Source organism: Rhinopithecus roxellana, chromosome 21, assembly GCF_007565055.1.
Source record: "Rhinopithecus roxellana isolate Shanxi Qingling chromosome 21, ASM756505v1, whole genome shotgun sequence".
NCBI classification, from domain to species: Eukaryota; Metazoa; Chordata; class Mammalia; order Primates; family Cercopithecidae; genus Rhinopithecus; species Rhinopithecus roxellana.
This window is the reverse complement of record NC_044569.1, coordinates 76,609,301-76,635,953: the sequence shown is the minus strand read 5'-3', so window position 1 is coordinate 76,635,953 and position 26,653 is coordinate 76,609,301.

The window sequence follows — 26,653 nt, the reverse complement described above, 5'->3', positions numbered from 1 at the left end:
TGGAACCCTTAACATACTAATCACAGTCATTTTAAATTCCTGGTTTGAGGAGAATTCTGTTCTCAGCATCACATTGGAGTCAGTTCTGGTGATTTTGTTGTTGTTGTTGTTAATACAGATTGCTTTTTTTTTTTTTTTTTTTTTTTTTGCTTTGTAAAATTCTGTTGAAAGCTGAATACAGTGTTACAGTGTTTTGGGTAACAGAAGCTGAGGTAACTAAATCTTTCATGTTAGGATTCATGTTACTCTGGCTGTTGGGCTACATTTAATATTTGCTGTAACTGAGGCGGGAGAATAGGGTCTGGAGGCAGGGAACCTAAGGCCGTTTCACGCAGACTTCCTAGAACTAAAATGAAAGGCAAACTCTAATTTTCCACACCTACGTAACAAAAGGACCAGAGATTACTCCCTTTGACCTTTCCTGCGTGGCAGATGGGAGATGGTTGTCCGCAACAAATCATACTGAGTGCGGGTCCGGTCTTCATTTCCAACTTTGCAACTTCACTCCAGCCTCTGAATGGTTGCTGCCGGCAGCCAGTCAGACTGATGGAGGGCTAATATTTCAGTTACAAGACGAGAGCATGAAGTGGCCAATGGCAAACTTCTAGGGGGTATTTGGACCCAATAAGATTCTGTATCCAGGCCCTTGAGTCGCTGCTCGGGTCCACTCCCACACTGTGGAGTGTACTTTCCTTTTCAATAAATCTCTGCTTTCATTCTTCTCTTGCTTAATTCTTTCTTTGCTTTGCTGGGCGTTTTGTCCAATTCTTTGTTCAAAACACCAAGAACCTGGACAATTTGCAGTTACGACCCTCTACTGGTGACATAACTACTGCCAAAAGTTTCAGATTCATCTAACATTCTTGTAGTTTTCTTCCCACGTTTCTCTGTGTTTCCCTGAAAACTACTCCTCAGTTAGAATCTGCGTCGTGTGGCTCTGTCAGCTATAATCCATGGCTATTGTACTGAAGCTCGGTTGAGTTGGTGGGAACCTGTGGGGAGAGATGCATTCTGTAATCTTTCAACTTATCCAAATGTAAAATTGGTGTGTGTTCATTGGCTGTTACCTTCACAATGGTTTCTTAACTTTTATTTCGCTCTACACGTAAAATATCAAAGTAGAGGTATCTGGAATAGGCCAAATGCCAGTGACCGATAGGATGAGCTTAGTCTTTTTCCTTGAAGACCTTTGTCCTTTGTCATGGAGAACTGAGACACCCAAGCACAAAGGGGTCACCAGGGAACCTCCAACCAGCCTGCGAGGAGAACCTGCAACCAGCCCGCACACTGGGAGGAGTGCACGCAGGGGTGGAGCCTCGGGAAGTTTGTGCTCTTTGCAGCGGGAAGGAGCCTGGCCTCTCCTGTTCCAGAGTGTACCGCAGGGGATTCAATCTATGAGGCGGGAAACCGGCTGGCAGGGCTCTCACTTGGCTGAGAGAGTCCCTATTTTCCTTTTGGTTTTTCGTTTTCACAACAAAAATTCCATTTTTCTCACCCTTCAAAGTGTCTGTGAGGCTAATTTTTCACGGCCGTGTGACAAGATCCCGGCTTTTAGCTGAATTAATGAGAAAGCCCCCAACAGAATGACCTATATTTCACAGTCATTACTTTTCCCCTCTACTGGACAAAACCAGAGAAGGACATTTCTTGGATCTTTACTATGAGAACCTAGAGGTATCCCTAGATATACAGCTCATAAACATATGGGGGCTGTTACTGGTGGCAGAGAAATTCACTTGGAAGAGATCCAATAGAGTGCCTGAAGGTCAAAAAGAGAAAAGAGCCTTTAACCTTGACTCTAGGACTTTACAGAATTGCCTCTTTCCCATGATTCTTCTCTTAGGGTGTGCTTCCCCCATGCGCGGTGCCCGCCTTACCCTTGGGAGTTGAGCACAGGCAGTGTGTTTAGGAAGTTGTATGCATGCCCAGGAAGTTTATTGTCCCAGGCACCTGCCTTCAATTAACACTTTAATGTTAATAGCTGTGGATCATCAGGAAAAGGCCTCTCCCTGGAGCCTTGAGTGGGCTGCCAAATTATCATTTCTAGAGAGGAAGTGTGATAATTGTCAAACCATCACCTGACATTCCTAGTGGGTGAAGGGAGACCCTCTCCTGCCCTGCTCATGCCTATCTACCTGTAACAGGGCCAACTAAGAATGTGGCACCCGGGAATTTTAGGCTACATTCAGCTTCTAGTAATGCATCAGAATTACCTTTAAGTGTTCAAACACGTTTATGGTTTCAGCAGCTTCTGCTCCACGTAAGCAGATATCAGGTGTGACTATGAATTCACCTATCTCTCCAGGTTTCCCTGTTACTTCAGTTTAATGATGGGTTCAAGAAAAGATGCTGATTTGCCATTTGTTCAGCTTTTGTTGTTGTTGTGAGGATAAGAGTAATTGACTGGTTCGTTAGTGTTTTCAATTGGGCAAGTAATTCCTGTTTCTGTTTGGGTGGCAGTAGAAGATGTGCGTGCGTGTGTGTGTGTGTGTGTGTGTGTGTGGTTTGTTGTGAGTCTTTTGCTTGCTTTTAAGTCAGGGATATAACTACTAGTAAAGTAATTGTAGCTCAGTTATTAGACAGTTACTAAAACCTTGGAATTTTCAGGATAGCGCCCACTAAATATCTCAGGTATAAATAGTTACTATTTTTTGCCTGGTTCCTCCCTTTCTATGTAACTTGTTTAATTCTGCAGTTTCATTTCTTCTTGAGTCCTTTTTTCCCCATCATCAAATCTTCCTTTATCTTTTATACTTGCTTTTACCTCTGACTCCAGTCTTTCAATATCTAGCTTATTCTCTTGTTCAATTATTGCCTCTGCTTGTATTCGACTTTTGATACATCAAGTAAGTACCTCCTTTGTCTCTTCAAAGAAAACCTATTGCATAATAGTTTATAACCACTGGTTTTATTTTTCTGTTTCCTCTTAGAATATGAGTCTTCTAGGCATGACAGTATACAATGTGTCAGAATCCTGACAAGCAGATGCTTCTAGGATTTCAATGAGGTCTAGGTAGTGCTACTCAAAGTGTACTTCTCAGACTGACCATCTGTCCCCAAAGTGTTTGTTACTGGTTGATGAGGATGTAAGGTAATTAGACAAAGTGTAAATCAGCTGTTATTTGAATCACATTTGTTGGTTCAGATGAAAATTATTTTAGGCAAACTTTCTTAAGGAAGGAAGTAGTGTCTTATATTTTACTCTTGGATGAGCATTTTAATTTCTTGAAAAATAGCTCTTTGGGACAGGTGCGGTGGCTCACCCCTGTAATCTCAGCACTTTGGAAGCTGAGGTTGGGAGTCAGAGACCGCCTGGCGAAATCACTTCAGTAAAATAAATGTCCTGCATGTTCTACAGTAGTTAGCCAGGCATGGTGGTGCATACCTGTAATCCCAGCTACTTGGGAGATGTCCTGCATGTTCTACAGTAGTTAGCCAGGCATGGTGGTGCATACCTGTAATCCCAGCTACTTGGGAGACTGAGGCACGAGAATCTCTTGAACCTGGGAGGCAGATGTTAAGGTGAGCCAAGATTATACCATCGCACTCCAACCTGGGAGACAGAGTGAGACTCCATCTCAAAAAAGAAAAAAAAAAAGATAAAAGAAAGCAAAGGAAAGGAAGGAAGAAAGGAAAGAAAGGAGGGAAGGGAAGGGAGGGGAAGAGAAGGAAAGGGAAGGGAGAAAAAAGAGGATTTAGGGAGGGTGAGAGGGAGGGAAGGAAGGAAGGAAGGAAGGAAAGAAGGAAGGAAGGAAGGAAGATTTTTGAATAGTGCTGGTCTAGAGTGAGACATTTTGCTGGAAGCCATAAAGATTATACAGCTAGAGAGATTCTCATGGCTCAAAGCTCCTGGTCAGTGTCTAAGACTTGCTACTTACATAGTGGAATATCCCCCAGTTATTTTCCAGATTCTCTAGGCAAGTCAGCATTTCTACTATGATATTTTAAAAAGAACAACAACAAAACCAAAATTAAACAAATTTAAACAAAACTAAAATGAAGTGTCCTTTGGTACCAGTAATCTTATAAGGAAATAAAATCATATTCTAAGTATCCTTTGCCTTTCCCATTATTTCTCTTTTCCTCATATTCTTGCAGAAAATACCAGATTGAGAAATACAATTTCAAATAGCAAGATGAGAGAATAAAGATATTTTAAAGCAGTTAGAAAATTGCCAAATTTATCTAATTTAATTTTTAGGTGCAGCAAGGTAGAAAATAGGTCTTATAAAGTGTCATTATGGAAGTGTACATTCTGATTAGTTAACAGCTCTTGTACTATTCTAGATTACAATGAATTTAGGCAATTGAGACTTTTCGGTAATATCAGAGAATTTTACTAGTTTTGCTAGGAAAAATTTCTCCAGGCTTGTCTTAAGGGATTTAAATTCACTTCATATTATTTATTTTCTGCACTGTAGAGCATATGCAGTCTTTACTAACACTGACAGAAGCCCTTTCTTTCATCTCTCTCATTCTGCAGTGACTTTCAATTCCTTCCTAAGTATTGACTCCACCCTGATTCTTAAACCCGCCTTTGGTTTATAGTTTACTGTACTTGACTCATCAAAGCACATGATACATCTCTCTCCATGTATGTTACTTATCCAATCCTCATTCTTTACTTGGTGAACAATAAAAATTTAGTTACCAAGTAAGAAAATACATATAAAAATGTTGTTTGTAATTGTAAGATAAAAGCAAAGTACTTTTGATGTTAATGTTTATTATGGTAATATTTTAATAGGTTTCTAATTTGGAAAAAATAAAAATTTAACAGAAGTCGACAACAGAGATCTAAGACTGCAATTTATAATCTATAAGGTTTCATGGTTATTACGTTTCTGGGAAGACATTATGAATTCTTTAAATTATTTTAATGCAGCGTGGTAAGAAAATCTGATTTTAGAGCCATTTCAAAAGTTTTTGAGTAGCTTTGTCATTTCTCATAAGTCATATTTTCCTTTCTTTTAAGTTAAGGAAGCTTCTTGATTTCTGCTTAACAAGTGGCTCAAATTGGAAAAGTTTATAACTGAGAAAATATATAGATATCTTATAAAAGAATGTTTAAGATATGTGACTGAATTATAACATCGGACCTTAGTAATAGTCAGTCAGTTTATTTGCTCTGATTAATATAAGGCCTCGAGAAGATATTAGATTGATATATATTTTTTTATAATACCTATCTCAAGTTCCTTCTAAGTGAAAATTTTAGATATCAAGGAAGTAAGTAGACAAAATCATAATAATTAAGCATAACTGATAAAGAAAACTGAATATGAAAGAGAAATATATTTACCATGTTTTAACAGTTGTCTAAGATTGTTTATTTCTCTACATAGAGGACTGCCTGGAAGATACATAGCCTATCTCTTCCTTTAAATACTTAGAAACCGATATATAAGTAGGTTCTCATGAACAAAAGTCCATAAAATCAGATGACATTCTTGACCTATTTGTTTCAATATTGGCTTAATGAAATAAGCAAATATGAAAGGACTTTATAAAAAATATAACTAAACCAATCATTGTTGTGTTTAAGGCAACACTTTTAAAATGTATTCCACATGTGCCAAACGGATTTCTTTTTATAATTAACCATCTTTTTTGTTTCCTCACCTACCTCACATTTTGTGTTACTTTTTAAAACTCTTTTTTCTCTTCCCATTTAATTCTTTAGGTCATTAGGTCTTTAGATCCTACAAACTGAGGATATGAGTTAGAATAAAGTAAATAGAAGTTCTTCTGAGTTTTGTGGTCAAAACCTTAGCCAAATGGGAAATATTTAGTTAAAAAAGTAAAATAATATTTTATCAAGTGTAAGATTGGGACATAAACACCAAGACACAATTTCTGTACATTTGCTGGACACGGATACATAGTTAGATTATGTTATCCAAGGCACATATGAAATGCAATACCAAGATTGTTAGCATCACTGCTAATATTTCAATTGGGGAGAAATTTTCTCTTCAGGTCTTCATAAAGAAAAGTTTAAAAAAAATGTTTAGTGAAGAATGTTTTCAATGTAACACTTTTGAGGGCAGAGAGACCGTCCCGGTTTAGCTAAGAGGGTAAGAGGATTAAATATGTAGAGGGAGAAATTCCTCCTGCTCCTTCCTGTCTTTTTCTCCCTCCACAATTTGAAGGAGTTTTCTGGACTGAAGGTAAATAAAGAGAGGCAGTTGATGTAACAGAACCAGACAGAGTTTGTGCTGAGAATAAATCCGATCTGAAGGGACCAAAGGCAAGTGAGTAGAGCTTGTGGTATCAGATTCAGATTCCTAGAGCAAGCCCCCGACGAAGCCCCCACAGCGTCTTTTCTTCCCAGGCTCTTGCTCTAAGAAGGCTTTTTTTTTTTTTTTTTTTTTTTCCGAGACCGAGTCTTACTCTGTTGCCTAGGTTGGAGTGGCAATGGAGCAATCTCTGTTCACTGTAACCTCCGTTTCCTGGGATCAAGCAATTCTCCTGCCTCAGCCTTCCCAGTAGCTGGGATTACGGGGTGGCGGGGGGAGTGGGGGCACCACACCCGGCTATTTTTTTGTGTTTTGGTAGAGACCATGTTGGCCAGGCTGGTCATGAATTTCTGACCTCAAATGATCCACCTGCCTCGACCTCCCAAAGTGCTGGGATTACAGGCTTGAGTCACCATGCCCAGCCTGGAAAGGCTTCTTTATCACAGCAACCATGATCAATCCTTTCACTGTTCATGGCCCTGATTCCTATTTGTGCCTTGAGCTTTGCCTGTGGCCAAGGCCCCATTATCTATATGGACATCTCTTTGATCCTGTCCATGCCTTAAACCTTGGCTACAGTTAGGTTAGTATTAGTTCTCTGGACACCTTTAAGGTGCCCCTGATTCCCAGAGGAAATGGGTGGAATTCTGCAAACATGCAGCTGATTATGGTAAAGAACACACTGAAAATCTTTTCAGGTGTGGTCATATAAAATGTATTTTTGCTTTCCCTTATACACAGTCTATAGGAATCAACTCCTCACTCTTCTGAAACTATGTTACACATCAACACTAATATCCAAGAAAAACTGTCAGATATAGGGAAAATGAAGGGTGTTTGGGAAAATCCAGTTTTTAAAAATTAGGTTAATTGAAAATAAATATGTTTTAATATGCTGATATCTGCCATGAATGTAAGAAAGTTTGAGGATGGAGTGAGGTGCTATATATGTAGAATTTTCAAAATGCATTTTATCAGAAACCCTTTTGTCTGTGTGTTTGTGTGAAGCATCTAAAAAAATGTTACGGGGAACATTAGAAAATGCTACCCGAAAAACATGGTTTTCTCTTATTTCTGAAGACATACAGAGAAAATTTCTCTCTGAAGCATTAATAGTGGTGGTGATGGTCCTGTTACTGTGTTTTACACTTGCTCTGGGAAGCCTGAATCTAAATGTCTATCCATGTCTGGCAACTGCACAGAATTTGTAACATGATGCTTCTGTTCTGACCTTGCGTTTGCCAAAACTCGATTGTATTTTCCTACAATTGTTTTCTATTGGGCCAATTTGTCTTTTTTTACTTTTAAATTATTTTATGTTGTTTAATTTTGTGGTATCTTTGGGGGCTAATAAGTAGTTATTTGGGAAAAAGAACCTAAAAAAATAAAAAAGGATCAACATGTAAGTAATAAGTGAATAAAAATATATATGTTTATGCTATGATGTATTTTATCAGGATTTCATTTTAGTTAAAAGATAGTCCTTCTTGTATTCAGACTTTAAGATTAAACCAGTGTATCTGTTCAGTTCATATAAGTGAGAGGAAATGGCTGGCTGTGAAGAATCATTCCTCTCTTCCTGAAAGTTTTACTATCAGAGCCACTTGGTTTCTTAGCATTTCCCTTTGTTGCTTTATACTTCTTTATGATTGCTGTGCATATGTGAAGGTCAAATAACATTCTGTAGTAATACATTTGTACCTTCACATTTCTGATGAATTGTGCATGATTCTCTTTTTTACTCTGATATTATATGAAATGTAGTAACTTCATTGCTATGTTTAAAACACTTTAAAAAATGAATAAAAGTCATTAGTTATAGTGACTCATGTAAAGCAAAAAGTTGTACTTATCTGAAAAAGTGAGTTTATTTTCACATGATGCACACCATATCAAGAACGTTGTTAAAAAACAGAAAGTTACTCTAAAGCTAAATTTTTACATCACATTAAACTTTTCTTAGTTTTTTTTTTTTTTCTGAATGGAGTTGATATAGCATAATCACTCCATAAGAACAAAAATATTTGAATATTTACTTAGAGAACTGTTGAACGACACAGTATTAGTTTATATTTTCTAGTATTTATTTGTAAATTAGCTTTCTCACAAAAGGCTTCGGTTCCATTTATCATGAATTCAGATGTATGTCTGTTGTGAATGGCTGTTATCACAAGCCTATCTGTGTTCCATAATCCAAAGTCCCTTGCAGGAACTAACATGTTACTATACACTACTGTCTTACAGTCATTTCATTTTCTCTTTATTTGAAATATATTGCCATTTAAATAGATGAATGATAGGCTATAAAATTTTAATGTTGAATCATATGCACATTTTGTTTCTGAGATACATCCAGATTATTGCCTCTTTAAACAGCTTATTTTGTTTTGTGTGAATACAGGTAAATAGATTTGAAATTGACATTTTTAATAACTTCTATATCTGATATTTAAAGGTCAGAATTTATAAATGTATTAGCTAAATATAAGATGCAGTATTAACTAGTATTTCTTTTCTATTCTCATTAGAAATACCAAATGAGAAATATTGTACAAATCTATTCTGATAGGGTCTCTTTTATACCACAGAATAGCCATATAAACCTAGATCCATTTGTTCCTAACAATGGTTTACAGAGAATGTCATATTCCAATAACTGCATCTCTTTGACTTCATAGTGCTTTCGAATGACTTAAAAGGTTTTGCTCTAAAACTGATGTTATCATCTTAAAAATGTGAATGGTTTGAAATATTTCTGCTAGGTAAATCTGAAGACCCATGAAGACTGCTGCATAACTTAATAAACACTTATTTAAAAATCCTTTGAAGTTCATGTCTATAATTTCAGTAGGATGCCAAATATTATGCATTTGAGTGATAATAATATACCTGGGCATTTATTTGGGGGTAAATATGTACAGACAAGTTCATAGGTATTTAACGTAAGTAACTCACTTAAATATCTATATGAGGTAGGAACAATTCCATTTTGATATTATAAACAAGAAAACTGAAGCCCAGAGAGATGAAGTATTGCCAGGTCCTCACTATTGTGTGTAAAGGAGTTGGCATTTATTCCCAGAAATGCTGATGTCAGAACCTAGACTTTTAATTCTTCTGTTTGCCAGTATACAAACGCATATTATAGGAAAGAGTTATAATAATGTGTTTCAGCAAAATCACCACGAAAATAATATTAGGATTAAGAATAATACTGACATAGAAATTATGCAATCAATATCACCATCTTTTGTTATTATATATATGCTTGTTTCCCAAAACATATCTACTTCTGATTATCATAAAATATAATAAATTATAAAAAAATATATATTATAGACAAAGATCAAGACCATTACTTGCTAAATTGGTACATATTCTTATTAGAACATGTTAAGTGAATGACTTCTAGTATTCAGATTTATAAACAAGTAAAATAGAGTACAGTAGCTCAAACAATTGATAAATTAATTGGAAATAAAAATATCTGAGTAATATAAGGAACAATAAAATTAAATAATTCAAATTAAATTCTAAATTGATTGTTTTCATAAGATAAACTCTCAAATTTTATCTCAATAAACTCAACAATAATTATGCATATCTTACTGCAACCTATAATACCATGGATATAATTTTGACAATATTTCTGATGAGTTGTTGATTTCAAATAAAACTTTTTTAATCCTATTTTTCATTGAGGCAAAATACACATAACATGAGTTACCATTTTAACCATTTTCAAGCATGCAGTTCTGTGACAGTAAGTATAGTCACATTGTTGTACAAATATCATTATCATTCATCTCCAAACCTTTCTCATCTTCACCAACTACAACTCCGTACCCATTAAACCTTAACTTCCCATTCCCTAATCCCTTTTAACCTTGGTGACTGTCATTCTACTTTCTTGTCTTCATAGATTTACTACTCTGAGTATCTTATATAAATGGAATCATACACTATTTGTTGTTTTGTGATGGATTTATTTCACTTAGCTTAATATATTTCAGGTTCATCTATGTTCTAGCACATGTCAGAATTTCTTTCCTCCTTAAGGCTGGATAATATTCCAGTGTGTGTGTGTATAGATAGATAGAGAGATACACAGGTATACACACACACACATACTGTATTTTGTTTTATCTGTTGATTTATAGTTGGATTAAATTAAACTCTCAAGATAGGATGGAAATATTTTTTCCCCAATAGATAAATGCTTGGATAATTTTATGCATTTTGTTTAATGACATATTTCTTATTTAGTTGATTTTTTCACAGCTAATTTATTATATGAAAGACAATAATGAATTTCTGATCAAAGTTAAAGGTACTTGGAAGACTCAAGAAAGCATATATTTGAGGTTTTCTTTCCAAAAAGAATAGTGCCCTTAGATATCTGTCTCACAGTCTCATATCTTACTGCCAAGTTAAAAAGCACAGTGAAAGATCAGCAGACAAATGACATCATTAAAATTTGAAACTTCTTTTTGAAACTAATTTGTCTTTTGGAAAGTTTTAGGAATTGTTTATAATAGGAATTGTTTATTATTGTTTATAATCTGTTTAGTTTCCCTTCTCCTGAGTGTTTAACTTGCAATGCTTTGAAAAGATTTATTGAATACTTCTAATGTGTCAGGCATAGCATTCTACCTGAAAATACAATTTAACAAATGATTAGACATTTTTATGCACATATTTTTACAACAATTACAATCGAGCATGGTGTCATAAAGGCAAAACTGGACTCCTGTGAGGATTTGAATAGTAGGGGATATCCTGGTGTAGGCTCAGGTAGGACTGACTTCTCTTGCCACTCAACCTCTGTGCTCACTTTCCTGACCATGTTTTCTGATCTTGCTCCCAGGTTTATGGTTCTATTGGTGTAATATTGTCATGGTTTTCTCACTTTCGATATTCTTATTTTCATATACTGGACTAAATTGTCTACATTCTGGTGTAACATAGGCATATGTAGGTTCCAAGAGTGTGTATGATGATCAAGCCTACTTTTCTTAAAGGGTTAGTGACAGAGTGTTGTGAGTATGGACTGCCTGTTCTCAAAATATTAATTATGTAATAAACTATATGTGTGACGCTTAGGTAAGTCACACTACCTTTGTGAGTTTTATCACCAATGAAATGTGAATAATAATAGCACCTTTTTCATTGGGTGACAAAGATTGAAAAAAGTGATGCGTGTAAAGCAATTAAAAGCGTTCCTGATGAAAAATAATTACTATATATTTGTTATCTATTACTAGACAATTTTTCGATCTCTATACTGGCTACAATTAAGCTACAAGTAGAAACGATAGGATAGCCTTTAATGACAAAAACAGTTTTGCTAATACTTAAGTTTTTTACTCCTTTAACCTTTGCAGCAAGTGAATATTATCTTTGTCCTTTGCTAGTCAACATATTCAAAAACCAACAAATGCAAGTTTGTTTTGTTTTCTTTAAAATGCTGCCATGGTTTTATCATCTTGTTCTTTGCTCACTGCAGATAATTTGTTATCACTGCTTAGGTCGTGTTAAGTAAGTTCCACTGGCTGGGCGCATACATGGGATTACATGCCTGTAATCCTAGCACTTTGGGAGGATAAGGCAGGCGAATCACAAGGTCAGGAGTTCGAGACCAGTCTGGCCAACATAGTGAAACCTTGTCTCTACTAAAAATACGAAAAAGTACCTGGATGTGGTGGGTGCCTGTAATCCCAGCTACTTGAGAGGCTGAGGCAGGAGAATCACAGGAACCCAGGAGGCGGAGGTCGCAGTGAGCCAAGACCGTGCTATTGCACTCTGGTGGGAGACTCCCTCATAGGAAAAAAGAAAAAAGTTTCACATCTTTTCTGGACAAAAAGCAAAACAAAACAAAGGGAACTGAATGATGGGCCACACTGAGGAGTCCTCTCTGTGTGATTGCCTATGGGACTCTTAGTGAAGATGTTTAGGTATTCTATCTGTGAACAGAGAGAAAATGCAGACTTTCATCAATATATACTAGTCTCTTATATTGATTTTAAGAACCAAAGAATTTAAACATTAACATGACAAAAAATTTAATGGGTGTAGTTTGATCAAAAGCCAAAGTACAGTCAATTGATACCATAGACATGCAATCTTCAAAAATGAATGTATTCCAGCCAGAAAATTGAATAATCTGTCTCTAAACAAGCCATTTCCAGGAATCATAATATCCATCTCATTTTAATAACAGACAGATGGAATGTTCCTTTTGTAATTGCTTGCTTCTTTTTAAACTGAGTTGCTGACTGTGTGATTCTAGCTTGCATCAAAATAAAATCTTCTAAAAAGATGTATCTTCCCTTGTGGTTGACACCTCACAGAAAATATATGTTTCATCCTCTCCTAGCTATATGATTTCTTTGATTTTACCTGAATAAGAAATGGGTTTCAGTGTATTAGCTTACAGTTGTAGTGTGCTCAGAAGTTATTTCATGCCAAGTCTTAAAGATTTTGAGGTACTATAGTGTACAGTAGTGAACTCCAACAGACACATTCTGTTAATCATCTGAGGTCTTCCTGTCTCAATACAACAGTGCAACATATATCCTACAATTCCATATTGTGAGCTAACAACGTCCTCTAGGAACTGCTATTACTAGAAAACAGTTTATTGCGCTCACTACTACTTTACAGGATCAGGGAAAAATACAAGTATTGCTTATACCTCTTTAGAAGAGAAATCATACGAATGGCACATACCAATCAATGATTAATGAAAGATTTCTGCGTCACATATTGAGAACAATATTTAACTGTATGCTAGCAGAAAATCATTTCAGTAAATGGATATCCATATTGCCCTGGTTCTATTGAGTGCTGGAAAAGAATGTGAGATGCCTTTTTTTCTTCTTTAAGAAAAATGGAGAATCAATTTGCATTAATACCACTGTATAAAAATAATATACTATATTAATATATTCAGATCATTTCTCATTTTGTCATATTCTTCACTGAGGTTTATAATTTTATTATTTTGTTTCAGAAGTTACTTGATATAGAAACTAAATTTTTTTACTTAGTGACTATGGCAACGTGAAATCTAGGACATACAGAAACCATCAGTCCAATCGAATGTTAAGAATTTGGAAAATGATGAAAAAACACTAGGTTGGGACTGTGCTGAGCTAGCTTATTTGGGTTTTGCTTGGTTAGGAAGCGGAACTAGATAAACTCTAAAGTATTTGCTTCCTTTGATCACTTCGAAGCATTCAAATAGACTGCAAGTCATCACTGAATAATAAACTAAATAGTATGTACTGAGTATTTAAGGTTCATGAATAACAACAGACAGCATTACACAGGACTGAAAAATACACATTATATTTATTTTTATTGGGTTAAATGTGGAAATAATTGAAACACAGTATTGTTGAGCTAAACAATGTCTAAAATCACACAATTATGCCTATTTCCAGATATGCTTTATTTTTTGTAAACATTAGTGCCTTAAACCTGAGCAAAATTGACCTTCATGTTATAATTTGATGTTTTTTCAAAAGGCTCAGTAAGAATGTGTCACATTTCTGAAATTCTTTCACTCTAAGTAAATATTTAGAAAAAAGTTAAAAATGAGAGAGAAATCTAAACATTTTTTGAATGTGGTTACAAAAAGTTGTAATAGCTTCTTTGTCTTCTTCTTTGTCAGTTATTACATAAAGTTATTACAACTTTATGTAATAAAATATATTTTCAGCATTAGGTTTTATATAGAGATTAGACTTCTTAATCAATTTTTAACAATGAGCAAATATTCTTCGTAGAATGGTGACTTAGTCAATGTCAATTCTAACTAGTACCAGAGTTTGTAATTTATTAACATTTTCAAAATCACCCCATTTATCCACTTATAAGTCTCATTCACAAGTTGTCAAAATATGCTGAATGAACTGCATTGTATATTCAAGTATATATCAATTATACATATATAAGCACTTATTAATACACTTAAGTACTTATTTGTATACTTAAATATACATAATTTAACTATATTTAAATATCTAGTTATATATTTAAATATATCTGTGTATGTAAATGGTTAATATTATAAAAACATTAATAACAGTAATAATATTAATAAAAATAATAGATATTTAGGCTGAAGTTCAGGAAATCAGACCAAAGCAACTTAGAACCTAAAGAACTGGCCTAATCTGAGTGATTCATTTGACTACTCTATACTTTTAAAATTATTAAACAATTGAAATTGGGCTAAATAATGTTTAAATTACTTTGTGGATTGGAGTTTGTATGTATCTGTCTCCAGTGTTTGAAAACCTAGATTTCAAAATTGGCTCTGCCACGATTATCTGAGTGACTTTGTCAGTTATTTAATGTCTGTCTCAGTGTATTCATTTGTCAAATGAAGATAATAATAGTATTTCCTTCATAAGGTTTTTGCAGAGATTGATTGTGCAGCATTTATACAGTGCCTCGCATAATGAGAAAACTCAGTTAGTATTAGCTATGTTTGAATTTGCTGTTAGTATCAAGTTTAGTTTCTGAATAATCTAATGCCTATTTATTCTAGACATTGTTTATTTCTATACCACCCAATGGTGCTTAGTTGCTTACTCTTCTTATATACCTGCTAAAATAAATTATTCTATATACCTCAGTTTCTTGTTGCATGTTCTGATGTTTACTGTGTTATCTACATGCTAATTTCGTTTTTAAGAACCAAGATTTCTTCCGGACCTGTGGACTCTCATTGGCTAGTGGAATTACTTGTTGGATAATTAAAGATGATATTCAGCCATATTTATGTGAAGAATTTTTTTTTTTCTTGATACTGAGTCTCACTTGTTTTCACTGGCTGGAGTGCCGTAGTGCAGTCATTGGCTCACTGCAGCTTTGAATTCCCAGGTTCAGGTGATCCTCCCACCTCAGCCTTCTTAGTAGTACCTGGAATGACAGGCCCATGCCACCATGCCCAGCTAACTTTTAAAAAAATTTTTTCTTGAGACAGGATCTCACCATCTTGACCAGGCTGGTCCCAACTCCCAGTTTTAAAGAATCTTTCTGCCTCAGCTTTTCAAAGTGCCTGGATTACTGGCATGAACCACCACACCCAGCCAAGACTATTAACATAATATTCAAGAATTATTTGATTGATTAAAAATAAAACAAACACATGAAAAATCAAAATAAAATTTACAAAAGTTACAACTTCTGTAAATAAGTTAAATAAGTTACAACTTCTGCATTAAAACTTTCCTGACCTAAGAAAGTAAAAAGTGCTTTTTGCACTGAATGGATCAGTAACATAATAAAATAACTCTTTCAATATCCTTATAGGTTTCTTCTTGATATGTTTTATTTGAATAATTCTACTTTTTCTAAACATAGTTTTCAGTTTTCAGGTTTTCTAGAAATCTGGAAAACAGCAACATAATAGGTCTCAGTAATATTAATTACAGAAAAAAATGTATTATTCACCCCAATTAAATTAAAAATCCCGAACAATTTCACAACCTCTGTTTGTTAACATTCACAACCCTTATGAAAAAGACACTAAAAACTTTAAAAAAACAACATAACTGTTGGGGTGATCAGGCCCAACACTAGGCTGTGGGGGCTACAAAGTCCGGCAGAGTCAAAGGAGTGAGGAAAGACAAGAGTACATAAAGTGGGTCCCGAGAGCCAATGCTGCATTGGAGGCTGTGAAGGCCCCGAGCTCTGGGAGCCCACACTATTTATTGGTGATCAAACAAAGAAGCAAGCAGGTGGTGAGTACGTGCGGATGTGATGATAAACAGGTGAGGATGTGAGGACGTGGGGGTAGAAATGTAGTGGTGCATTAAGTGTAGCTGTGATGGTTTAGCATTTTCTTTGACACATATAGAATATGCTCTGCTACTTGAGATAATGGAGGACATGTTTATGAGTAAGAAGCAAGGAACAATAAGTCTGTGCACATTCCAGAGGCTACAAGGGGTTTTATACCCTGGGCTTAGATTTGTGGTGCGGCAGGGCAGCCTTCCACCCTTTGGCACAGAGCTTGGTGTTCCAAAGGCCACGAGGAGTTTTAGACCCTGGACTCCAGACATCTTCCAAGACTCTTTTATATTATGACATACAAGCCAGTCCTGCCTCAGCTCTTCTACCAACAATAACAAGTTTTAGACAAAGACATAATTTTCATTTAGTATATTTAACAGAATCTCCTTCCAACTTCCTTCTCTCTCTTCCTCTTCTATTTCAGTGTTTGTTACTTGGAAACTATGGATGTCAGGGAAGTTACCTAACCCTACTGTACTTCAGTTTGCTTATCATTAAAATAGTGATAGCACAGTAAAAAAAAAAATGTATACTAGTAGAAAACTGCCAAGGGTTAAGTCAGGATTAGTTAATACTACTGAATCAAGTTTAATTTTCTGGTTTCTGTAATTAAGCTATAAATACATAAAATATTATCATTAGGATGCTGGGTGAAGGGGATGAGGGAATTATCTGTATCATTTTTGCACATTTGTAAGTCTGACTTCAAAATAAAAAGTTAGAAGAAAACGTGTATCTAATAACAAATATTTGCTTACTATATTAAGAACTCATAACTAAATAAAACAATGAACTTGGTTGAAAATTATGGGCAAAACATTTCAACGGACAGTTGAACAAAGAAAATACACATGACAAGCATGTGAAAAGATGCTCACGGGAAATGCAAATTAACACCACAGTGAGACACCATTGCAAAGAATGGCTAAAACTAAGATAGCGTATGTTAGAGATACATCACATCATGTACCCGAAAAGACGCATCCACCTTGGGGAAAAAAATAAAAAATGGCAGTTTTTTTTTTTTTTTTTTGGAGGTGGAATTTTGCTCTTGTTGCCCAAGCTGGAGTGCAATGGCATAATTTCGGCTCACTACAACCTCCACCTCCTGGGTTCAAGTGATTCTCCTGCCTCAGCTTCCCAAGTAGCTGGGATTACAGGCACAGGCCACCACGCCCAGCTAATTTTTTGTGGTTTTGGTAGAAACTGGGTTTTCCCATGTTAGCCAGGCTGGTCTAGAACTCCTGACCTCAGGCGATCCGCCCACCTCGGCCTCCCAAAGTGATGGGATTACAGGCATGAGCCACTGCACCTGGCCAGCACTTTCATATAAAGTTAATAATACACTTGACATACAAAAGACCAATTCTATCCTTAGATATTCACTCAACAGAAGTAAAGGCATATGCCCACAAAACTTGTACCCCATTGTTTATAGTAGCTTTATTTGCAACTGCCAACACCTGGAATAAATCCAAATGTTCATTTACTGGCAAATGAATTAAAGAAATACTATACCCATGCAATGAAATATTAGTAAGTAACATAGAAGGAATTACTGACACATGCAACAGCATGGAAGAATATCTAAAATCAAAACAGAACAATAATATTATGATAAGTAAAAGATTCTAATGAAAGAAGCAGGCACAAAACCTATGTATGTTGTGCTTTCATTCATATAAAATCTAGAAAAGCAAAGATATAGTGACATAACCCAGACTTCTGGTTGCTGGACCTAGATATAGAGAATAGCATACTAAGTAGGACAAAGTCATGAGATAATTTTTCAAGGTGATGGAAAATTATATATGATGATTGTAGTAATATGTATATGATATCATATATGTGTCATTTCTTAATTTTTACACCCAAATTTGTTGAATTTTATATATAATACCTCAATAGACTGATTTTTAAAAAATAATTTAAATGCCTAGTGAAAGATAGAACAAAAAAGCACACATATCTTCGTTTTAAGCTAATGACAATATATTTACTATTTATTTATTTATTTGATAAAAGGGCTAACATAAAATAAAATAATGTTTGCTGTGCAATATAGAAACAATTATAGATATTTAATCAGAAGTATAAAAGAGGCTATGCTGAAATACAAATTCATGGAAGAATATAATATATCAAGAAATAGGAAGAAAGGAGAGGAAGAAAATATGAAATAGTGTGATAAGAATTTTGCTGAAATTAGCTTAGATTCATCATATGCATTATATAGTGAAATAAATGAAAGAGGTGTAAAAGTTCTGCATATAACTATACAGTATTTTAGAAAGGGAGCAACATTCACTGAATTACTCTTTCATATTTTTTTTTTTATTTTTTAAATGTTAAAAGATGATGAAAGTGTTCACTTACCAAATAAGGTAGTGCCTCCTGATATGACCTTCTCCTTGAAAAAAAATAATAAAATAACTTGTTTGTGGGATGTTTCTTCTTCTTTACATTCTTTTTCAAGTTGCTATGTTATCCTAACAGAAAAAGAAAGGCGTTCTTACAGTGGTTCAATTCATAGGGTTTCTAAATAATATATATTGTCTGGTGCTGAGATAGTTCAAAAGCTATATGTACAGGCCTTAAAGCCATAGCATTCATTTTTAAATTGCTCACAGAAATAAATTCTTTGTTGAGAAATAATTCTTGAGTATAACAGGTTTTTTCCAGAGCCCTAAAATTTTTATCCATATTAACCATAGTGACCACATTTGAAAGGTTTCTCACCAGTTATCACCTATGGGGTAGTCAGTAAGATAGGAACTCTTCCCAAATGCTTTTTCACATTTCTTGTAAGAGTTTCTTGCCACTGTAACCAACCTGTTGCTTGGGAAGTCATGAGTCATGTGGAAAGGCCTTCTGACATTCCTTGTATTCATTGATTTTCACCTGGATGAATTCTCAGATATTGTGAAAAAAAAATCAACTATTAAAGGCCTTCACACATTTCTTGTATTTCAGAGTTTGTCACCATTGTGCATTATCCGTTGATAAAATAAACTATATGTATGGACTAAAGGCATATCTAGATTTTCAACATTCATAGAGTTTCTCACCAGAAAGACTATACGATTTTGAGCAACTCTGAGCCAAAAATTCCTTCCTTCCTTCCTTCCTTTCCTTCTCCTTCCCTCCCTCCCTCCCTCTCTCCCTCTCTCCCTCTCTCTCTCTCTCTCTTGTCTTCTCTCTTTTTCTCTTTCTCTCTTTCTCTCTTTCTCTCTTTCTCTCTTTCTCTCTTTTCTTTTCTTTTCTTTTCTTTTCTTTTCTTTTCTTTTCTTTTCTTTTCTTTTCTTTTCTTTCTTTCTTTCTTGATGGAGTCTCGCTCTGTTGCCCAGGCTGGAGTCCAGTGGTGCAATCTCAACTTGCTACCAGTTCTGCCCCCGGTGGTCACACCATTCTCCTGCCTCAGCCTCCTGAGTAGCTGGGACTACAGGCGCCCGCCACCACGCCCGGCTACTTTTTTTTGCATTTTCAGTAGAGATGTGGTTTCATCGTGTTACCCAGGAAGGTTTCAATCTCCTGACCTCTTGATCTGCCTGCCTCGGCCTCCCAAAGTGTTGGGATTACAGGCGTGAGCCACAGCGCCCAGCCAAATACAGTTATTTCTATAATTCTTACCATCAGAGCATTGCATTCATTATTAATAGTTGTGTGTATAATGAAGAATGTATGCTGAGAGTGAGCATGTCTAGGTGATTATTACATAATTGAAATGTCTCTTGAGATCCAGTATTTTTGTTTGTTTCAGACTGGATATCCTATTTCTAATAATCTCTTCAGCAACAGAATTCAGATTCATCTATTTAATTTTTCCATGTTTTCATAATTTTCCATTTGAATGATTCTATTTCATCTATTTCCATTTTGCAAGATAATTTCTTGCTTTTATCCCTCGATTTTTAGTCTAACTACAAACCGCTTGTCGGCTTTCTATCATCTATGCTTCCCTTACTCCAATAAGGGGGTTAAAAAATTAGAAATATTAAGTCTCATTAACACCAAATAACTGAAGTTTTCCTGTATAAAACCTCTGACTAGAGTGATTCTCATCCCCCCTGAGTGAAATCTGAAATCACACTACTGAAAATGACTGGTTCATGGGCCTTGTGGTTTACATTCTCAAGAGATGCTTGGTTCTCTTTCAGACTATTTTTTTTCTTTTCTTTTTTTTTTTTTTTGCAAAATACTTCCTGAGAAGTCAAGGCCACATGATACCTTGTGTGTTATGCGGTTCTTATAGCTAGGCTATATGTCTTTTTTAAAAATTATTTTCTATCTTTTTATTGAGACAGGGTCTCACTCTATTGCCCAGGCTTAGAGTGCAATGGTGCAATCTTGGCTCACTGCAACCTCTGCCTCCTGAGCTCAAGTGATTCTCTCACCTCAGCCTCCTGAGTAGCTGGACTGCAGATACATGACACCACGCAAACCTAATTTTGTTTTTGTTTTTGTTTTTTTCTATAGAGATGCAGTTTTGCCATGTTGTCCAGGCTGGTCTCTAACTCCTGAGCTCAAAGTATCCTCTTGCCTCTGCCTCCCAAAGTGCTGGGATTCCAGGTGTGAGCCACCATGCCTGGCCATATATGCATTTTTAAATTGTAGAAAAATGAATGATGCTATGAGACCATATATCAAATTAGAGAAAAAGTTATTATTTTAAAATTCAGGACTGATATTCTACTCAGTAATCTTTAACTTATTTGCTCTTGGCTTTGTACATGACTCACTGATGACTAAATAAAACAATATTTCTTATTTCCAACCAATCATGATGAGTTTCTGTCTGTATCCTTTTTTATTAATCCTGAATTTCAGGATAATATCTAAAGGAAAGATTTTGTTTGTTTGTTTGTTTGTTTGATTGGTTTTGTTGCTGTATTTGGTGGCAGTTAATGTTGTCATTATCTCACAGTATGCCTTCTTAAAGTTTATTTCTCTCTGCATATACTTTCTTATATTTCTAATGATGAGTTGAATAGAAATGCTAAAGATACAGAGAATGTGTGATATTACAGTCATACAAAGCACATGTGATACTAGTCAATAAGTTACACCACTAGAGATACATTTCGCTTGTTCAGGAATAACTGCACTTTCTTTCAAGGAAGGCAACACACTTAAATGGAGACCACCAGCAGACGTCTCCTAAACTACATTGGTTTGAAAATGATCATTAACAGTGGCTCAGTTGTCTTTCTTTAATTTTATTAGATTGTTTGGGCAACAGGAGACTTAAAAATTTGACCATTTCATTCAAAGTAATTAGCCTGTGAATTCACAGCTTGAAAATCTCCATTGATAAGACACTGTAGCTTTTTAGATAGATGACTATACATATATATATACACACACACACACACATATATGTATATATGCTAGTTAACTCCAAATTAGATACATTGACAATTGTTAATATACAGAAAAAGATAAAGTCCCTCAGAAAAATGACATCATCTTTGAAATAACACTGTGACATTATCAGTTGTTAGTTTAAAATAACCCTCAAAGTAAATATTTGTGAATAGCAGCTGATTGCTACATCAAATGCTACTACAAATGCTACCTACCTTGTACAATGCTAAGACAAAAAGATACCTTCAACCTTCAGTGTCTTCTTTACAAATCAAAACTTCTCTGAAACTGTAACATTTTAATAAATAACACCTTCTATCCACAATTTTTTTCTTAAATAGAAATTTTAATGAATTCATCCTTTCTGACATTTGCATTTGTCTTTAAATGCCACAAGATAACAGAGTTTTAATCATTCCAAATAGCTTTTTAATTATAGACCTAATTACTTTTGCAGAAGGTTAAGCTCCACAAACAGGAATAAAACGATTTGCTTGCACTTTCTGTGAAGAATCATGTTGTGCTTTTGATTTAGGTATCTGGTAAATTTATTCGATCAGTTTTATCTGACTTTTTAGTATTAGGAGAGAGACTTGTGTTTTAAGAGAATTTGACATTATGCAGTGTGAACCAAGAAGTGTTATTTTAATTAATTATAGAATCAGAGAAGGAGTTAGAGGTGCCCTGCACAATAAATAGTAGATTAGTAACTGTTAATTCCAGCCTCTAAAGCAGCACCAGAGGCATGAGTATTTCAGTCTCCAGGAAAAATTAGGTTGTTTTTCTTTGAGTCAATGAAGGAATTTACTGTTATAAAGTTATTGACAGAAAAAAAAAAGAGGATTGCTATTTTGAAGCTGGGTTCTGAGTGAGGAATCAACTAATGATCTGTAGAAAAAAATGTACTAAATTATTTATTTTAGTAGGTGTTAAAGATTTGTTTCTCTCTTACATGCTTCCAATAGCCAGCCTCAAACAGATAATTTTTGAGAGTATAGTAACAGATAAATGAGAAATTTGTTGTCTTCAGCAGTCCTGCTTAACTTATGTAAAAGCTGATATGTAAATACTGAAAATAAAACTTAAATAGGATAATTTTTGTAGAATATGCAGTCTCTCTTATGGAAAATTATTCTTGTATACATTCCTGTTTACTATAGGTAAAAATGGTCAAAGTTCATGACAATTTAATGTGGTTGTTAAATAACTATGGGATATAGTTTCACATTTCTTACATTGATTATAGCGGCAACAGGAAAACAATCATACTCAGATTGAAATCCACCAAAAGATAATCATGAATTCCCTAATTGGGCACCTTGCTTAACATCGTCCAGTTAGATGTGGTCAATTCATCCACCTCTCATACTACAAACCCGACACAAATCTTCATTTGTGGTGAATTTTGGTCATTAAGGATATCTACGCCATGTACGTGACGTGTAGTCCTCCCATTTCCTGATTGCAGAAGGATGAAGTTTCCCTTGCTGAAGATCATTAATTCACACTAGGAGAATGAGATGACTTAAGATGGAACAATGATAGAACAATGTTTGTAAACAGTGCCAAACACAGTTTAATGTGAAAATTTTTATAAATATTAATGTATGCGTTTTACTAGGCATTGGGTAAATACGGCCATTCCAAATGGGATAAATTGACCAAAACAAAGAGACTACAGGCCCCAAGCAATTCTGAAATCCAGCAGGGCAGTGACATCCTAATGCTCCAAAATGATCTCCTTTGATTGTATGTATCACTTCTGGTCATGCTGATGCAAGAGATGGGTTGCCACAGTCTTGGGAAGCTCCACCCCTCTGGCTTTGCAGGGTACAGCCTCTTTCCCAGTTGCTTCATGGGCTGGTGTTGAGTGTCTGCAGCTTTTCCAGGCACATGGTGCAAGCTGTTGGTGGATCCACCATTCTAGGATCCAAAGGATGGTGGCCCTCTTCTCACAGCTTCACAAGACAGTGCCCTAGTAGGCACTCTATGTGGAGGCTCTGACCCCACATTTCCCTGCCACACTTCCCTAACAGAGGTTCTCCATGAGTGCCTTGCCCCTGTGGCAAACTTCTGCCTGGGCATCCAGGTGTTTCCATACATCCTCTGAAATCTAGGCAGAGGCTCCCAGATGTCAATTCTTGACTTCTGTGCACCTGCAGGCCCAGTACCACATGGAAGCTGTCAAGGCTTGGGGCTTGCACCCTCTGAAGCTACAGTCTGAGCTATACCTTGGCCCCTTTTCATCATGGTTGGAGTGGCTGCGATGTAGGGCATTAAGTCCCTAGACTGCACACAGCATGGGACCCTGGGTCCAGCCCATGAAACCATTTTCTCCTCCTAGGCCTCTGGGCCTGTCATGGGAGGGGCTGCCGTATACTGTTGGTGGGAGAAAATAAATATATTTTATCAGATTTACTGTGCTCTTATCACTCAGAAATTCCTTTTCCAAGTATATAGTCAGAGAAACTTGAAACAGATATTCAAAAAACTATGCATAAGGAAGTTCATTACTGTAAAATGTATCATAGCAAAGTAATAGAAACCACCTGAATGCCCATAAAAAAAGGAATCAATAAAATGTCATATATTATGAAAACTTTGTTGTAGCTACAGGAAGTAACTAGATAAGCCTGCACCAATATTGAATTTTTAAAAATACATAATATTCTTTGAAATAGTATAAGATATAAGATATCATTTATGCATACTTGATATGCAAATTTAACATAAAACAGTGAGTCCCTTATGACAGAGGATAATGTAATTATAGATAAAAGTCCAATGAACAATAAGTATAATAAAAACAAAAACCAGACCTCATATAGAACAATGATGAAAGTATATCACTAAATATTGCAATGCAATTTTGTGAATATAAAGTTCACAATAAAAGAGAAAAGCAAGATTAAATAAAATGTACAGTAAATTTATCTACAAAATAAGCACATGAATAAGCTTGAAAAAATTGTAAGAAAAACAGATTTTATGCCACATATAAACTCTTCCAGTTATCTTGATAATAGTATGGAAAAATTAAGAAGAGTCCCATTCTGTAGGTTTCCTGTTCACTCTGATGGTATATCTTCTGCTCTACAGAAACTCTTTAGTTTAATTAGATCCCATTTGTCAAGGACCTAGAACTAGCAATACCTTTTGACACAGAAATCCCATTACTGGGCATATGCCCAAAGGAATATAAATCATTCTACTATAAAGACATACGTACACATATGTTCATTGCAGCACTATTTATAATAGCAAAGGCTGGGAACCAACCCAAATGCCCATCAATGATAGACTGGATAAAGAAAATGTGGTACATATACATCATGGAGTACCATGCAGTCATCACAAGGAATGAGATCATGTCCTTTGCAGGAGCATGGATGAAGCTGGAAGTGATTATCCTCAGCAAACTAACACAGGGATGGATAGAAAACCAAACACGCATGTTTTCACTCATAAATGGGAGTTGAACAATGAAAGCACTTGGACACAGAGAGAGGAACACACACCAGGGCCTGTTGGGAGGTGGGGGTGAGGGGAGGGAACTTAGAAGATGGGTCAATAGGTGCAGCAAACCACCATGGCACGTGTATATACCTACGTAACAAACCTAGTACGTTCTGCACATGTATCTTATTATTTTTAGAAGAACAAAGAGTCAAAAAGAATACGATTTTTATATTTAACAATATTGAAACACAATATTGTGAATAGCAAGATGAAAATATACTGGACAAAAACAGGTTATAAAGACACTTGATCAACACCTGATTGTACCATGGTAGGTAATTAATTTATCCAGCTACTAATTGTCACACTGTTTACAATTCCTATAGCTAGAACCCCACTGTACTGTGCTATGATTCCTAGATCAAAATACACAGATTTGGTCAGGCCATTGGAACAGGAATACTTGTGAACTTAGATGAGTAAATAGTAAATCTCCGAGTAATAGAAAATGGCTACTAATCTTGATTTTTAAATTTACCTCCTCTATGTCTACATAGAAATATCTAATGTACAATTTTCAACAATGGAATAATTTGGTTGAAGACAACAATGACGTTTCTTCTAAATTCAACTTTTTAAAACTTTGTAAGAATGCATTGGATGTAGCACAGAAAGTATGCTCAGGGTCCCTAAATGATTCAAATCATAGTCATGTCTCCCCAAAGGGCACAGAATCAACCTTTAGAGAAAGGCAAGAGAGACAGATAGATCCAACTTATTGTACCATTATCCAAAGCCAAATAGACAACTTCATGCTCACGTAGCTCATAGTACTGTAGGAATATGAAAGATTCATTGTTATAGAGGATATAATCAATGAATTCAGAATAGTAAATGAATGAAATCAGGTGTCCCGTGGGCATGTAATAAATATTTCATGAAAATATTTGATTCAAGAGGCTTGTAAATACAATCCTTTAATTACAATGGGAAGAAGGAAGTGGAAATGTGTCTGCTAATGGTGATTTTAGTGTCTGGTAAAAAACAAAGAGATTTTAGACAAGCATTGAAACATGGCCACATTAAATTATAATCCAATTAAATCCACATGCTTTAAAAACCACTAAAATGAGGAAACATTAAAAAGAACATCAATGATTGCACATTTAGATTTTTAAGTATAATTTGAGATGAGGTATTTTATAGAGGAGGAATAGCCAAATTTGGTAATCTGCATTTGGCTGCAAATGTTTAATAAAAATGCCACCTTAAAACTGGAGTACTTAGAATGTAATATTATGACATCGCCTTTTGCAGATCATACTTCATAACAAACTAATCTCTTCAACTCAATTGTATAGTGATTTCTTCTTTTCCCTACATATGTGTCAGCATCTATTCTTCATATATGATTTTAATAAGTTGAATTTATTAAATCATTTTTATAAGCAAAATTTCAGGTCACTTAAATCTTGAGAAATAATTATGCTAAAATACCACAAATTTGATTTTAAATCCCTGCATGAGATACAAATTTTATAATTTGTATTAAATACAGATTAATAGCCAGATTTATATTTGGAGTGTTTAGTGGTTATTATTTATGAATTTTTGGAAACAATCCAACACATTTATGTATGTTTTGCTAACTTCAGAGAAAGCATTTATAATTTTTTTAAATGCATACAACCTTTTCATATTTAGAAAGCAGGTTAGCTTTTTCTCAGGTGGATCCCACAGGAAAGTTAAAAATGAACATCTGAAATTATAAAAGTTTATCTTCA